This window comes from Bombina bombina, chromosome 5 (assembly GCF_027579735.1).
Source record: "Bombina bombina isolate aBomBom1 chromosome 5, aBomBom1.pri, whole genome shotgun sequence".
NCBI classification, from domain to species: Eukaryota; Metazoa; Chordata; class Amphibia; order Anura; family Bombinatoridae; genus Bombina; species Bombina bombina.
The window spans coordinates 144845046-144861326 of NC_069503.1; the positions used below are offsets into that span (position 1 = coordinate 144845046).

General features: G+C 40.0%; 1 protein-coding gene across 3 annotated transcripts in view; it reads left to right on the forward strand.

The window, feature by feature from the left end:
* Positions 1-269: 269 nt before the first annotated feature.
* Positions 270-16281, forward strand: part of ALS2CL (ALS2 C-terminal like) — a 320431-nt gene continuing 304419 nt past the window's right edge. For all 3 annotated transcript variants that reach the window (XM_053713729.1, XM_053713732.1, XM_053713731.1), the window contains exon 1: positions 270-396. The gene's annotated coding sequence lies outside the window, so the exon portion shown is untranslated. The remainder of the gene's footprint in view (positions 397-16281) is intronic.

Here is a 16281-nt window from a genome sequence, read left to right on the forward strand (position 1 = left end):
TAGAAAGCACAGCTAGTTCCAGAGCTTAAGTAGCTTAAGCCATCCAGGTGACCCTGAATGTCATTTTATTATTAGCCTAAGAGTTTATAAGGCAAATCCAACCTGCAAGAAAGAAAAAGTATTTTCATTTTATTGCCCCAAAAGTGACTAAGAGTTTAATGTAGCCGGTTTAATTTTAAACGTCTTAAGAGCACTGCCAGCATTTTGGCATGCTACCAGCTGTTATTAGGCTTACAAGGAATGTGTGTGCAGTGCACCCTGGGAACAGCGTCAGAAACACTTCCTTATTTATGCTGTTAAAATTTAAGTTGTTGAAACTGACACAAGCACTTGTTATTTGTCAACTTCATATCAGGCAGAGTCCTGGGAGAATTACTAACTGGCTATAACCCTACAGTAAGTAATATCTGTGTATTTGTCTACCTGTATTTGTAATATATGTGACAGATCTGAATTTTATGATACAGTGTTGTAAAAGGAATTCTACAATAGATATTAGTTTTTTTTCTAGTGAAATTGTGATTAATATTATATAAATACAAACATCATAGATATTTTGTATGGAAAATTCTGAAAGTTAACTCTTAGTATGCTGCAAAAATAAAAACACATTTTAAATAAATGTAATGCATTGCAGATCTTACTAGCAACCATAGGTTTAAACAATATGATATTACACATTGCTCATTTGCATCCATTATGTAATATATAGAATAAAAATAGACTGGAATATCAAAGCTATTATGTTGTATTTGTATGGTAGTTTGTCAACAAGCACAATAATGTATCACATTGCAAAGAGTAACATAAAAGACATTATTTAAAACCATCTAAAGCTGTCATTTTGTTAGCAAAATTGTTATTGTTGTCATATCCATTGAAAAATCTCTTGAGTATGATTACAGTTAGGGACAGGTAAAAGTTGCTCCAACACTGATTGAGCAATCACTGTTGTGGGATCACTAATATGAATTATTAAACCTCTATAAAAGGTAGAATAAAGACAACAGTTTTCAGACATAATTGAATGCAAAGCAGTCCAAATAAATAACCAATTTATATCACAAAGATTGTTGTTGTTTTTTGTTACCATGCATAATTAGACATTTTATGAGGACATTTTGAGTTTAACGTCCCCTTAAAAATTTGGACATAATTTAACCTGAAATGAATCAACTCCTCAACGGTAGAATCCAGGGAGATTCTATTAATTGTTCCAGCTTCTTTTAGCCTTTTGTGCTGTTTTTTCTGTTTTTGCAGCCGAAATTTGTTACAAAATTTTGCTAAAATTCCAGCAGTTTTTTAAACCTTGTTTTCATTTAGCCTGTTATATACATAATTATATTTTTGTTTAATAATAATAATAATAATAATAATAATAATAATAATAATATTTAATTTAATTTGTTTGATTAAAATAAAAACATAATAATGTATTTTTAAACATCAGTTTCGAAAGGAAACACTTAACTGCTGCACCACACTAAATATAGTTTTATTTCTGTTTTGTTATTGCTAAATATCTTGCAATACTTTTGGCTGTTCCTAGTTGGAAAATAAAAGTAGACGTTTACTTTTCACAAAATGTCTCTGCTATTTCAGGTTAATGTGTCATTGATTTTTGAGGAATGGTGAAATAATGAATAATAGTATTCTACTTAAAGGGACAGTAACACTGAGTTTGTAAAATCCTTTATTATGTACTATTGGTAAAGCCCGTGTACACAGGCCAAAATGTTTAATGAAATACATATACTTATCCATCTAACCTTATATTTAGCTATCCCTCTGTCCCTCTGTCCCTATCCCTATGTCCCTATCCCTCTCTCCCTATCCATCAGTCCCTATCCGTCTGTCCCTATCCCTCTGTCCCTATCCGTCTGTCCCTATCCCTCTACCCCATCCCTCTATCCCCGACCCTATCCGTCTGTCCCTATCCCTCTGTCTCTATTCCTCGACCCCATCCCTCTATCCCTGTCCTTATCCCTCTGTCCCTGTCTCTATCCCTCTACCCCATCCCTCTATCCCTGTCCCTATTCCTCTGTCCCTATCCCTCTGTCCCTATCAGTCTGTCCCTATTCCTCTGTCCCTATCCCTCTGTCCCTATCAGTCTGTCCCTATCCCTCTGTCCCTATCCCTCTGTCCCTATTCCTCTACCCCATCCCTCTATCCCTGTCCTTATCCCTCTGTCCCTGTCCCTATCCCTCTACCCCATCCCTCTATCCCTGTCCCTATTCCTCTGTCCCTATCCCTCTGTCCCTATCCCTCTGTCCCTATCCCTCTGTCCCTATCGCTCTGTCCTATTCCTCTATCCCTATCCCTCTGTCCCTATCCCTCTATCCCTATCCCTCTATCCCTATCCCTCTATCCCTATGTCCCTATCCCTCTGTTCCTATCCCTCTGTTCCTATCCCTCTGTCCCTATCCCTCTATCCCTCTGTTCCTATCCCTCTGTCCCTATCCCTCTGTCTCTATCCCTCTGTCCCTATCCCTCTATCCCTATCCCTCTGTCCCTATCCCTCTATCCCTCTGTCCCTATCCCTCTGTCCCTATCCCTCTGTCCCTATCCCTCTGTCCCTATCCCTCGGTCCCTATCCCTCTGTTCCTATCCCTCTGTCCCTATTCCACTGTCCTTGTCCCTATCCCTCTATCCCTGTCTCTATCCTTCTGCCCCTATCCCCCTGTCCCTATCCCTCTTTTCCTATCCCTCTGTCCCTATCCCTCTATCCCAGTCCCTGTCGCTATCCATCTATCCCTGTCCCTATCCCTCTGTCCCTATCCCTCTGTCCCTATCCCTCTGTCCCTATCTCTTTCCCTATCCCTCTGTCCCTATCCCTCTGTCCCTATCCCTCTGTCCCTATCTCTCTGTCCCTATCTCTCTATCCCTATCCCTCTATCCCTATCCCTCTATCCCTATCCCTCTATCCCTATGTCCCTATCCCTCTATCCCTATCCTTCTGTCCCTATCCCTCTGTCCCTATCCCTCTGTCCCTATCCCTCTGTCCCTATCGCTCTGTCCCTATTCCTCTATCCCTATCCCTCTGTCCCTATCCCTCTATCCCTATGTCCCTATCCCTCTATCCCTATGTCCCTATCCCTCTTTTCCTATCCCTCTGTCCCTATCCCTCTATCCATATCCCTCTATCCATCTGTTCCTATCCCTCTGTCCCTATCCCTTTGTCTCTATCTCTCTGTCTCTATCCCTCTGTCCCTATCCCTCTGTCCCTATCCCTCTATCCCTATCCCTCTATCCCTCTGTCCCTATCCCTCTGTCCCTATCCCTCTGTTCCTATCCCTATGTCCATATCCCTCGGTCCTTGTCCCTATCCCTCTATCCCTGTCTCTATCCTTCTGCCCCTATCCCCCTGTCCCTATCCCTCTGTCCCTATCCATCTGTCCCTATCCCTCTGTCCCTATCCCTCTATCCCTGTCCCTGTCCCTATCCCTCTATCCCTGTCCCTATCCCTCTGTCCCTATCCCTCTGTCCCTATCCCTCTGTCCCTATCCCTCTGTCCCTATCCCTCTATCCCTATGTCCCTATCCCTCTATCCCTATGTCCCTATTCCTCTGTCCCTATCCCTCTCTCCTTATCCATCTGTCCCTATCTGTCTGTCCCTATCCATCTGTCCCTATCCCTCTACCCTATCCCTCTATCCCTGACCCTATCCGTCTGTCCCTATCCCTCTGTCCCTATCCCTCTACCCCATCCCTCTATCCCTGTTCCTATGCCTCTACCCCATCCCTCTATCCCTGTCCCTATCCCTCTGTCCTTGTCCCTATCCCTCTGTCTCTATCCCTCTGTCCCGATCACCCTGTCCCTATCCCTCTGTCCCTATCCCTCTGTCCTTATACCTCTGTCCCTGTCCCTATCCCTCTATCCCTGTCCCTATCCCTCTGTTTCTATCCCCCTGTCATTATCCCTCTGTCCCTGTCTCTATCCCTCTGCCCCTATCCCCCTGTCCCTATCCCTATGTCCCTATCCCTCTGTTCCTGTCCCTATCCCTCTGTCCCTATCCCTCTGTCCCTATCCCTCTGTCCCTATCCCTCTATCCCTCTGTCCCTATCCCTCTGTCCCTATCCCTCTGTTCCTATCCCTCTGTCCCTATCCCTCTGTCCTTGTCCCTATCCCTCTATCCCTGTCTCTATCCTTCTGCCCCTATCCCCCTGTCCCTATCCCTCTGTCCCTATCCCTCTGTCCCTATCCCTCTATCCCTGTCCCTGTCCCTATCCCCCTATCCCTCTATCCCTATCCCTCTGTCCCAATCCCTCTGTCACTATCCCTCTGTCCCTATCCCTCTGACCCTCTGTCCCTATCCCTCTGTCCCTATGTCCCTATCCCTCTGTCCCTATCTGTCTGTCCCTATCCATCTGTCCCTATCCCTCTACCCTATCCCTCTATCCCTGACCCTATCCGTCTGTCCCTATCCCTCTGTCCCTATCCCTCTACCCCATCCCTCTATCCCTGTTCCTATCCCTCTACCCCATCCCTCCATCCCTGTCCCTATCCCTCTGTCCTTGTCCCTATCCCTCTGTCTCTATCCCTCTGTCCAGATCCCCCTGTCCCTATCCCTCTGTCCCTATCCCTCTGTCCTTATCCCTCTGTCCCTGTCCCTATCCCTCTATCCCTGTCCCTACCCCTCTGTTTCTATCCCCCTGTCCTTATCCATCTGTCCCTGTCTCTATCCCTCTGCCCCTATCCCCCTGTCCCTATCCCTATGTCCCTATCCCTCTGTTCCTGTCCCTATCCCTATGTCCCTATCCCTATCCTTCTGTCCCTATCCCTCTGTCCCTATCCCTCTGTCCCTGTCCCTCTGTCCCTGTCCCTCTTTCCCTATCCCTCTGTTCCTGTCCCTCTGTCCCTGTCCCTATCCTTCTCTCCCTATCCTTCTGTCCCTATCCCTATGTCCCTATCCCTCTGTTCCTGTCCCTCTGTCCCTGTCCCTATCCCTCTGTTCCTATCCCTCTGTCCCTATCCCTCTATCCCTCTATCCCTGTCCCTATCCTTCTGTCCCTATCCCTCTGTCCCTGTCCCTCTGTCTCTGTCCCTCTTTCCCTGTCCCTGTCCCTCTGTCCCTGTCCCTCTGTACCTGTCCCTCTTTCCCTCTCCCTATGTTCCTGTCCCTCTGTCCCTGTCCCTATCCCTCTGTCCATGTCCCTATGGTCTTATCCCTCTGTCCCTATCCCTCTATCCCTGTCCTTATCCTTCTGTCCCTATCCCTCTATCCCTCTATCCCTGTCCCTCTGTCCCTGTCCCAGTCCCTCTTTTCCTTGTTCCTCTTTCCCTGTCCCTCTGTCGACAGCGATGTACGCGTTACAAACCCGATTATAGTATAGATAGTAAAACAGCATAGCAATATACTCTCATTGTTTGCTGGGCCCCCTTTTTCTACATTTTTAAGAACCATTAAACTCAAAATTATACATTTATGATTCTGATAGATCATGCAATTATAAACAACTCTCCAATTTACTTATATTCTAATTTGCTTCATTCTCTTGGTACCCTTTGTTGAAGAAGCAGCAATGCACTACTGAGAGCTAGTTAATGCATTGGATGAGCCAATAACATGAGGCATTTATGTGCAGCCACAAATCAGCAGCTCCTGAGTCTACCTAGGTATCCTTTTCAACAAATGATATTAAGAGAACAAAGCAGATTAGATAATAGAACTAAGTGGTAGGCAGAGTTTGACTATTGAAAAAATTTGCAGCAAACAAGGTGTGTATCTGTTTTGATAACTTTCAGACTCTGATGATATATTAATGGGATATGAAACCCAAAATTTTTCTTTTATGATACAGATAGAGCAAACATCTTTAAACAAGTGTCCAGTTTATACCTATAATCAAATTTGCTTCATTCTGTTGGTATCCTCTTTTGAAGAAACAGCAATGCACTAGTGCAGGGTTCTTCAAACTTTTTTCCCAAGACCCAGTGCCCTGATACCAAATACCTTCACAAAACTATTTTTATGCTAGTCCTGAAAATTTCTGAAGTAATATACAACAAAGTTGCAGCACCGCTGAAGAGATAATATCCATATGTGTATGTTTGTTCCTGAGTCCTGAATAAAGGTAGATATTATCTCTTTAGCGGTGCTTTGTGATTGTCGGGAGATTGCTGCAGTGTTTCTGGTGGCTTGTACGCTGGGACTAAGAGATTTACCTGTGCTGACTTATTTGTCATTCTACTGTAATATACAAGATAGCAGCAATTTTTGGCAATGTGAGTAAAATGTGTGCATACTTTATTCCTGATTGTAGTCACACTTAAAAATATTGTAAAAAGAAATAATACACACATACTCTCATACAAAACACACACTCACTCTCACACAACACACACTGTCATACAAAACACACACCACACTCTCATACAACGCACACACCACACACACTCTCATACAACACACACACCACACACTCTCATACAAAACACACACTCACTCTCACACAACACACACTCTCATACAAAACACACACCACACTCTCATACAACACACACACCACACACACTCTCATGTAACACACACACACATCACACTCTCATATAACACACACACACCACACACTCTCATACAACACACACACACAGACAACTTACACACTCTAATACAACACACACGCACACACCACTCTCATATAACACTCAACACACACTGTCAGACAACACACACTGTAATACAACAGACAGACACACCACACACTCTCATACAACACACACACCACACACTCACCACACACTCTCATACAAAACACACACTCTCATACAACACACACAGACATAACACACACTAATACAACACACAGACACACCACACACTCTAATACAACACACAAACCACACACTCACCACACACTCTCATACAAAACACACACTCTCATACAACACACACAGACATAAAACACACTAATACAACACACATCACACACTCTCATATAACATACACACACCATATACTCTCATACAACACACACACACAGAGACCTTACACACTCTCATACAACACACACACCACACACTCACCACACACTCTCATACAAAACACACACTCTCATACAACACACACAGACATAACACACACTAATACAACACACAGACACACCACACACTCTAATACAACACACAAACCACACACTCACCACACACTCTCATACAAAACACACACTCTCATACAACACACACAGACATAAAACACACTAATACAACACACATCACACACTCTCATATAACATACACACACCATATACTCTCATACAACACACACACACAGAGACCTTACACACTCTAATACAACACACACATGCACACACCACTCTCATATAACACACAACACACACTGTAATACAACACACATACACATAGACACACTACACACACACACACACACACACACTCATATAACACCCCCCACAGACTTATACAACAGGACCTGTGGTTTGAAGAACCCTGCACTAGTGAGAGCTATCTGAGCACATATGGTGAGCCAATGACAAGAGGCATATACGTGCATCCACCAAACAGCTCCCAGTAGTGCATTGCTGCTCCTGAGCCTGTCTTTAAAACAATTGTTGAGGGGCCTCATTATACTGATGAGTCACCTTACAGAATCTTAACAGACAAGCAAGACTTAGAGAATCCGTCACATAGTAAGATCAAGTAAGTAGCAATTAAAATTTGCAATGCATGTCTCTTTAGGAAAAAAGTTCAATATATATTGTTTATTTTTTCTAAACATAATCACACATTTCATGGGGAACTACATTTTTAGTTTAGCTATTACTATTCAGTTTGATGCTGTGAGAAATATGATGCTGACTTGCCCTAATTTGGTTCTCACTCACTCACACAATGTTTTCCTGGCAGGCTGCCTTTACATTTTAGTTGCCATTAGTTTAGATAAACAGACAATAGAAATGAAAGTTTTAGTAATATTTTTTTTTTTTTTGTAACCATCATACTATTTGTAGTTTTTTTCCAATTTCACAGATGATTGTGCCAGTCAAGAAGAATAGGCTAGAGGCTTTAAAGGGATATGAAACCCATTTTTTTTCATGAGTCAGATAGAGCATGCAATTTTAAGGACATTTCTAAATTTACTCCTATTATCATTTTTTCATCGTACTCTTGGTATCTTTATTTGAAAAAGCTGAAATGTAAGCTGAGGGCAATTTTTTTTTCCACTTTAAGTTTTATCCCTTGGCAGAAAGTATTTTTGCGACCCTAGTTTTATCAGAACATAATGTTACAACTGTCTTTCCACAAGCTTTTTCTCTGATATTTTGCAATGTAACACTTTCCTTAAAAAATGTTGCAGTAGTCAACACATTATGTAACACTGCTCATACGGTGTTGACAGTAGTGTTACGGGTAGTCTTGCTTAATAATGGCAGAAAACAATGAGTTACCATAAAGCACATTACAGGAACTGTACTGAAATCTGCTAACTGTAGCAGTAACATTCTGACAGGACGGCCCATGCACTGACCACATTTACAGACGCTAACGCCAGTAGCTTTTACTTGTGTAATAAAGTACAAAATAATGTGCAATAGTTCTGTATGATTCATTCATAAAAAGTTCCAAATTATTTTCAGACCGTGTGTGAATTGTCAGTTGTGCTCCGTAAAAATACCGGATGACATATAGGTGACTGGGCACTTTTGATAAGTGGGGACACACAATATCCCCCAAAAAGCTCATCCTTACGCCCCACCCTATATCCTACCATGTACATATTTCACAACTGAGCAGTCATTGTATCCCCTTGGTTGCCAGTAACACACATATGTAATAGAGATTTGAACCCCCCCCCCCCCTCCATAGACTGCCAGGAGCACACACACAGCACTGATTTAACACCCCATGAGTGCCTGAAATACATATATTAGAAAATGCACAGTGTTACTTATTTGTAAGGCATTTAGGCTGACACTTATAGGACAATAAAGTGTTCAGCATTTTTGTATATTGTTGCTGAAATACAGGACTTTCCAGTTAAATACTGAACACCTGGCAAACCCTAACAATGTGGGGTATGATCATAATATCAGATCAGTGTTAATGTTTTTTTCCTTAAAACATAAGCATACATTCTATTTTGTTAAATCTTTTTATTTCAAGTCAAATGTAATTTTCTTCCTATGTTCCTGATTATCTAAAGCAGTGTTTATCAACTCCCGTCCTCAGGACCTTTAACAGGCCAGATATTCATTATATCTTAAAGGGATACTAAACCCAAGTTTTTTTTATTTAATGATTAAAAAAGGGACATGCCACCCACATTTTTTATTTTATGATTTAGAAAGAGAATGCAATTTTAAACATCATTTTAATTTACTTATATTATCTAATTTGTTTTATTCTCTTCATATTCTTTGATGAAAGGCATATCTAGATATGCTCACTAGCTGCTGATTGGTTGCTGCACATAGAAGCATCATGTGATTGGCTCACCATGTGCATTGCTTTTTCTTCAAATAAGGATATTTTAAAAATGAAGCAAAATAAATTATGGAAGTAAATTGTAATGTTGTTTAAATTTCTATTCTCTATCTGAATCATGAAAGAAAGATTTTGGGTTTAGTGGCCCTTTAAGATAGAGCATGCAATTTTAAGCAACTTTCTAATTTACTCCTATTTTTCTTCATTTTCTTACTATCTTTATTTAAAAAGCAGGAATGTGAAGCTTATGCTTGCTTATTGGTTTGCTAAATGTAGCCACCAATAAGCAAGCGCTGTCCAGGGTTCTGAACCTAAAATTGGCTAACTCCTAAGCTTCATATTCCTGTTTTTTTTAAATAAAGAACCTATCTTTCAATGTTAACAGAACATACAACTCTCTTAATGAATTTAAGTCAATGACTAGCTCACAGAGACACAGAAGTTACACATCTGCATGTTCCAATAGCTCCACTCAAATTGATTAAAAATGTCTGAGCCTTAAAGAAAAGATAATCCCTTTATTACCAATTCCCAAGTTTTGCATAACCAACACAGTTATATAAATACACTTTTTAGCTCTGTGATTACCTTGTATTTAAAGGGACATTAAACCCACATTTTTTTCTTTCATTATTCAGATAGAGAATAACATTTTTAACAACATTCCAATTTACTTATATTATCTAATTTCCTTCATTCTTTAGATATCCTTTGTTTAAGAAATAGCAATGCATATGGGTGAGCCAATCACACAAGGCATCTATGTGCAGTCACCAATCAGCAGCTTCTGAGCCTATCTAGATAAGCTTTTCAGCAAAGAATATAAAGAGAATGAAGCAAATTAGATAATAGATGTAAATTAGAAAGTTGTTTAAAATTGCATGCCCTTTCTAAACCATAAAAGAAAAAAAATGGGTTTAATGTCCCTTTAAGCCTCTGCAAACTGCCCCCTTATTTAAGTTCTTTTGACAGACTTGCTTTTTAGCCAATCAGTGCTCATTCCAGGGTAACTTCCCGTGCATGAGCTCAATGTTATCTATATGAAACACATGAACTAATGGCCTCTAGTGGTTAAAATGCATTCAGATTAGAGGCAGTCTTCAAGGTCTAAGAAATTAGCATATGAACCTCCTAGAGTTAGCTTTGAACTAAGAATACTAAGAGAACAAAGCAAAATTGGAAATAAAAGTAAATTGGAAAGTTTTTTAAAATTGCATTCCCTATTTAAATCATGAAAGTTTTTTTTGGACTTGACTGTCCCTTTAATTATTTCATCTGTGCTCTAGTTCAGATATTATGAAAATTTATCCTGTTGGTGTGCCCTGAGTACTGGAATTGATAAACACTGATCTAAAAGTCTCTGTGCTTGTGAGATTTTGTGAGAACCCTTGAAAGTATGGCCCAATTCTCTAAAACTGTCTGGTCTTGTTAGGTTCTACAAGAAGCTTTGTCAGTATTATGAGGTATCTCAGGGATTGTTTTAAAGGCAATTTTTACTTTAGGAACTGTGCATCTCACTAATATGCAGATACACATTAGTGTCTCTGCATATAAGTCCCCTAAAGGGACAGTCTACTCCAGAATTGTTATTGTTTAAAAAGATAGTCATTCCCTTTATTACCCATTCGCCAATTTTGCATAACCAATACAGTTATATTAATATACTTTTTACCTCTGTGATTACCTTGTTTCTAAGCCTCTGCAGACTGCCCCTTATTTCAGTTCTTTTGACAGACTTTCATTTTAGCCATTCAGTGCTGACTCATTAATAACTCTAGGGGAGTGAGCACAATGTTACCTATATGATACACATGAACTAGCACTGTAAAAAACACACAAAAAAAATAGCATATGAGCGTATCAATTTTTCGCTTTCAACAAAGAACACCAAGAAAACAAAGCAAATGTGATGATAAACATAAATCGGAAAGTTTGACTTGACTGACCCTTTAAATAAAAGTGCTCACTAAAATAAGGTGATGATTTCTGTTCATGCTGGCAAGTTTTTGAGAATCCGGCCCATAGTATGGAGCCCCTGGTGAAATTCTCTAACGGCATTTGTACCTTGGGAACAGTGTGTCTTGCAAAGGGGTATAGCCTGCATTTAAAGGGATGTTAACCCCTTAATGACCACAGCACTTTTCCATTTTCTGTCCGTTTGGGACCAAGGCTATTTTTACATTTCTGCGGTGTTTGTGTTTAGCTGTAATTTTCCTTTTTACTCATTTACTGTACCCACATATATCATATACCGTTTTTCTCGCCATTAAATAGACTTTTTAAAGATACCATTATTTTCATCATATCTTATAATTTACTATAAAAAAATATAAAATATGAGGAAAAAATGGAAAAAAACACACTTTTTCTAACTTTGACCCCCAAAATCTGTTACACATCTACAACCACCAAAAAACACCCGTACTAAATAGTTTCTAAATTTTGTCCTGAGTTTAGAAATACCCAATGTTTACATCTTCTTTGCTTTTTTTGTAAGTTATAGGGCCATAAATACAAGTAGCACTTTGCTATTTCCAAACCATTATTTTTCAAAATTAGCGCTAGTTACATTAGAACACTAATATCTTTCAGGAATCTCTGAATATCCATTGACAAGTATATTTTTTTTTTAGTAGACATCCCAAAGTATTGATCTAGGCCCATTTTGGTATATTTGATGCCATCATTTCACCGCTAAATGCGATTAAATACAAAAAATCGTTCACTTTTTCACTCATTTTTTCACAAACTTTTGGTTTCTCACTGAAATTATTTACAAACAGCTTGTGAAATTGTGGCTTAAATGGTTGTAAATTCTTCTCTGGGATCCCCTTTGTTCAGAAATAGCAGACATATATGGCTTTGGCATTGCTTTTTGGTAATTAGAAGGCCACTAAATGCCACTGCGCACTACACGTGTATTATGCCCAGCAGTGAAGGGGTTAATTATGTAGCTTGTAGGGAGCTTGTAGGGTTAATTTTAGCTTTAGTGTAGTGTAGTAGACAACCCAAAGTATTGATCTAGGCCCATTTTGGTATATTTCATGCCACCATTTCACCGCCAAATGCGATCAAATAAAAAAAAAACGTTCCCTATTTTACAAACTTTTCACAAACTTTAGGTTTCTCACTGAAATTATTTACAAACAGCTTGTGCAATTATGGCAAAAATGGTTGTAAATGCTTCTCTGGGATCCCCTTTGTTCAGAAATAGCAGACATATATGTCTTTGGCGTTGCTTTTTGGTAATTAGAAGGCCGCCAAATGCCACTGCGCATCACACATGTATTCTGGCTAGCAGTGATGGGGTTAATTATGTAGCTTGTAGGGAGCTTGCAGGGTTAGTTTTAGCTTTAGTGTAGAGCTCAGCCTCCCACCTGAAACATCACACCCCCTGATCCCTCCCAAACAGCTCTCTTCCCTCCCCCACCCCACAATTGTCCCTGCCATCTTAAGTACTGGCAGAAACTCTGCCAGTACTAAAATAAAAGCTATATTTGTTTTTTGTTGTTTTTTTTCTTAGCATATTTACATATGCTACAGTATAGGATCTCCCCTTAGCCCCCAACCTCACTGATCCCCCACCAAACAGATCTCTAACCCTCCCCGTCTGCCTTAATGGGCGCCATCTTGGGTACTGGCAGCTGTCTGCCAGTACCCAGTTTAGTAAAAAAAAGTGTTTTTTTTTATTTAATTGCCCTTTTCTGTAGTGTAGCTTCCCCCCCCAGATCAACCCCCCACCCCTTCCAGATCCCTTAGATGATTTATTTATTTTTTTAAATGTTTTTTTTTACTTTTATTAACCTTGATTTTTCTGCAGTGTAGCGGTTCCCTCCCGCTCCCGCCGCCCCCTATGCACGCGCGCGCTCCTGTTCACGCTCCCGTCTGTCCCGCCCCCGATCCTGCCCCCCTCCACTTCATTCGGCACATCGATGACCGCCCACCCGCCTCCCAGACTTGCTCCCACCCACCAACGATACCGGCCACCGATGTCCGGTGCAGAGAGGGCCACAGAGTGGCTCTCTCTGCATCGGATGGCCAAGGGGGGTTATTGCAGGATGCCTCGATATCGAGGCATCACTGCAATAACCGGAAAGCAGCTGGAAGCGAGCAGGATCGCTTCCAGCTGCTTTCCAGACCAAGGACGTGCGCCACACGTCTTCGGTCATTAACTGTATTTTTTTTGAGGACGTGTGGCGTACGTCCTTGGTCGTTAAGGGGTTAAAGGGACAGTCAAGTCCAAAAAAAACTTTCATGATTTAAATAGGGCATGCAATTTTAAACAACTTCCCAATTTACTTTTATCACCAATTTTGCTTTGTTCTCTTGGTATTCTTAGTTGAAAGCTAAACCTAGGAGGTTCATATGCTAATTTCTTAGACCTTGAACACTGCCTCTAATCTGAATACATTTTGACCACTAGAGGGCATTAGTTCACATGTTTCATATAGATAACATTGAGCTCATGCACGTAAAGTGACCTAGGAGTGAGCACTGATTGGCTAAACTGCATGTCTGTCAAAAGAACTGAAATAAAGGGGCAGTCAGCAGAGGCTTAGATACAAGATAATTACAGAGGTAAAACGTGTATTATTATAACTGTGTTGGATATGCAAAACTGGGGAATAGGTAATAAAGGGATTATCTTTCTTTTTAAACAACAAAAATTCTGGTGTTGACTGTCCCTTTAAACAGTCTCATTGATGTAATAAAAAAACACTAAGCAGTTGCTTATACTTATACAACATTGCAATATGTATTACTTATCTATTTGAATGGTTTTTACCTTTTATTTCTTTTTTTATACTACATTTCTGCATTGTGTATTACTTCCTGTCACAGCCCTACAAGGAGGCTGTTGCCTTTGCAGGCAGGTTTATATAGGCTGGGTTACTATAAAGTGAGTAGACTAGATAACAGGGAGTCAGATTGGCTCATGCTCAGAACTAACAGAATAAAACGTAGGTTTTAAAATCTCTCCACTCAAAACAGGTAGTTTATTTGCTGTTTTTTTACACAATCTGTTTCTTTTTATGTTTGCTTTGATTAAACATATTTGTTTTTATCAAAGGAGCACTATTTAATATTCATTTAAAGGCACAGTCTACTACAAAATTGTTATTGTTTAAAAAGATAACGCCTTTATTAACCATTTCCCAGTTTTGCACAACCAACACTGTTATATTAATATACTTTTACCTCTGTGATTACCTTGTATCTAAGCCTTTTCTGACAACCCCCTGATCACATATTCGGAGAGTAAGGTGTGCACACCAGTGCGCACCCCACACCCTTAGGGGGCGCTTCCTAGTATATATACATATACAATATTAAAGTGATACAAACCAGTTATGAAGTGATAACAAGCAATTATGCCATAAATTGTGCAATAAAAGAAGCATATATTAGTATATACCACTAACGAAGGACTCACAAAATCCAGGTAGAGAAATCAGAAGATTATGACAATGTTAAAAGTCCATAAAAACCAATATCCCAAATTGGTCAGAATTGAGGCAGCACTCTGTCAAAGGACGGTCATCCTGGTGATCAGATTCTGGAAAAAGGAAAAAAACACAGAGGCACCAGCATGGCCTAATATCGCCAGAACATATAGATATTTGTGAATACGAGTAGAAGTGTATACTCACAAACGTCTAGCACCCAATGGTGCTAGTGAGGCAGACTGGAACTTAGCAGTGGTCCAGCTCACTGGTGATCCTTCACAGATATCCAAATGGGGTTCAAATGCCTGAGGGGACAAGAGAGGCAAACCACCATGGTCCAATATCGTTGGAACAAACAGGAGGTGTAACCATAAGCTTATACTTACAGACTGGAAAGCACCTCCAGGTGCAATAACAGCAGTCTGGGACCTTTTAGTCGCCCGGTAGACCTATAGGCAATCAGTGGATCCCAGCAAACAGCAGATAAAAGGTGTGATATTTAAAAAAGTGGTAGATAAATATACACCACAACAGCAAGTGTATGAGTAAAAGAATAAAATACTTTAATAACAAAGCAACGCATTTCTCAGCCTCCTATGGGCTGTTTCATCAGGCTATAATCAACATTTCTGCATTGTGTATTACTTCCTGTCACAGCCCTACAAGGAGGCTGTTGCCTTTGCAGGCAGGTTTATATAGGCTGGGTTACTATATAGTGAGTAGACTAGATAACAGGGAGTCAGATTGGCTCATGCTCAGAACTAACAGAATAAAACTTAGGTTTTAAAATCTCTCCACTCAAAACAGGTAGTTTATTTGCTGTTTTTTTACACAATCTGTTTCTTTTTATGTTTGCTTTGATTAAACATATTTGTTTTTACCAAAGGAGCACTATTTAATATTCATTTAAAGGCACAGTCTACTACAAAATTGTTATTGTTTAAAAAGATAGATAACGCCTTTATTAACCATTTCCCAGTTTTGCACAACCAACACTGTTATATTAATATACTTTTTACCTCTGTGATTACCTTGTATCTAAGCCTTTTCTGACAACCCCCTGATCACATGACTTTTTATTTATTATCGACTTGCATTTTATCCAATTAGTGCACAATGTTATCTATATGGCTCACATGAACTAGCACTCATCTGTTGTGAAAAGCAAATAAAATAGCATGTGATAAGAGTCTTATGTGACACTGCACATGCAAAAACACTGTGAAATTTCTAGTTATAATACAAAATTCTCATGATATAATACATGTTTTTATTCCACTTGGCTCTAAAATAAATGTTAGTCCTGGCTACAGCGCAAATTACTGTATGAACTACCAGGATTTTTGGCAAAAATATATTGATCTGTCACTCTTTTTCTATTTATAGCCCA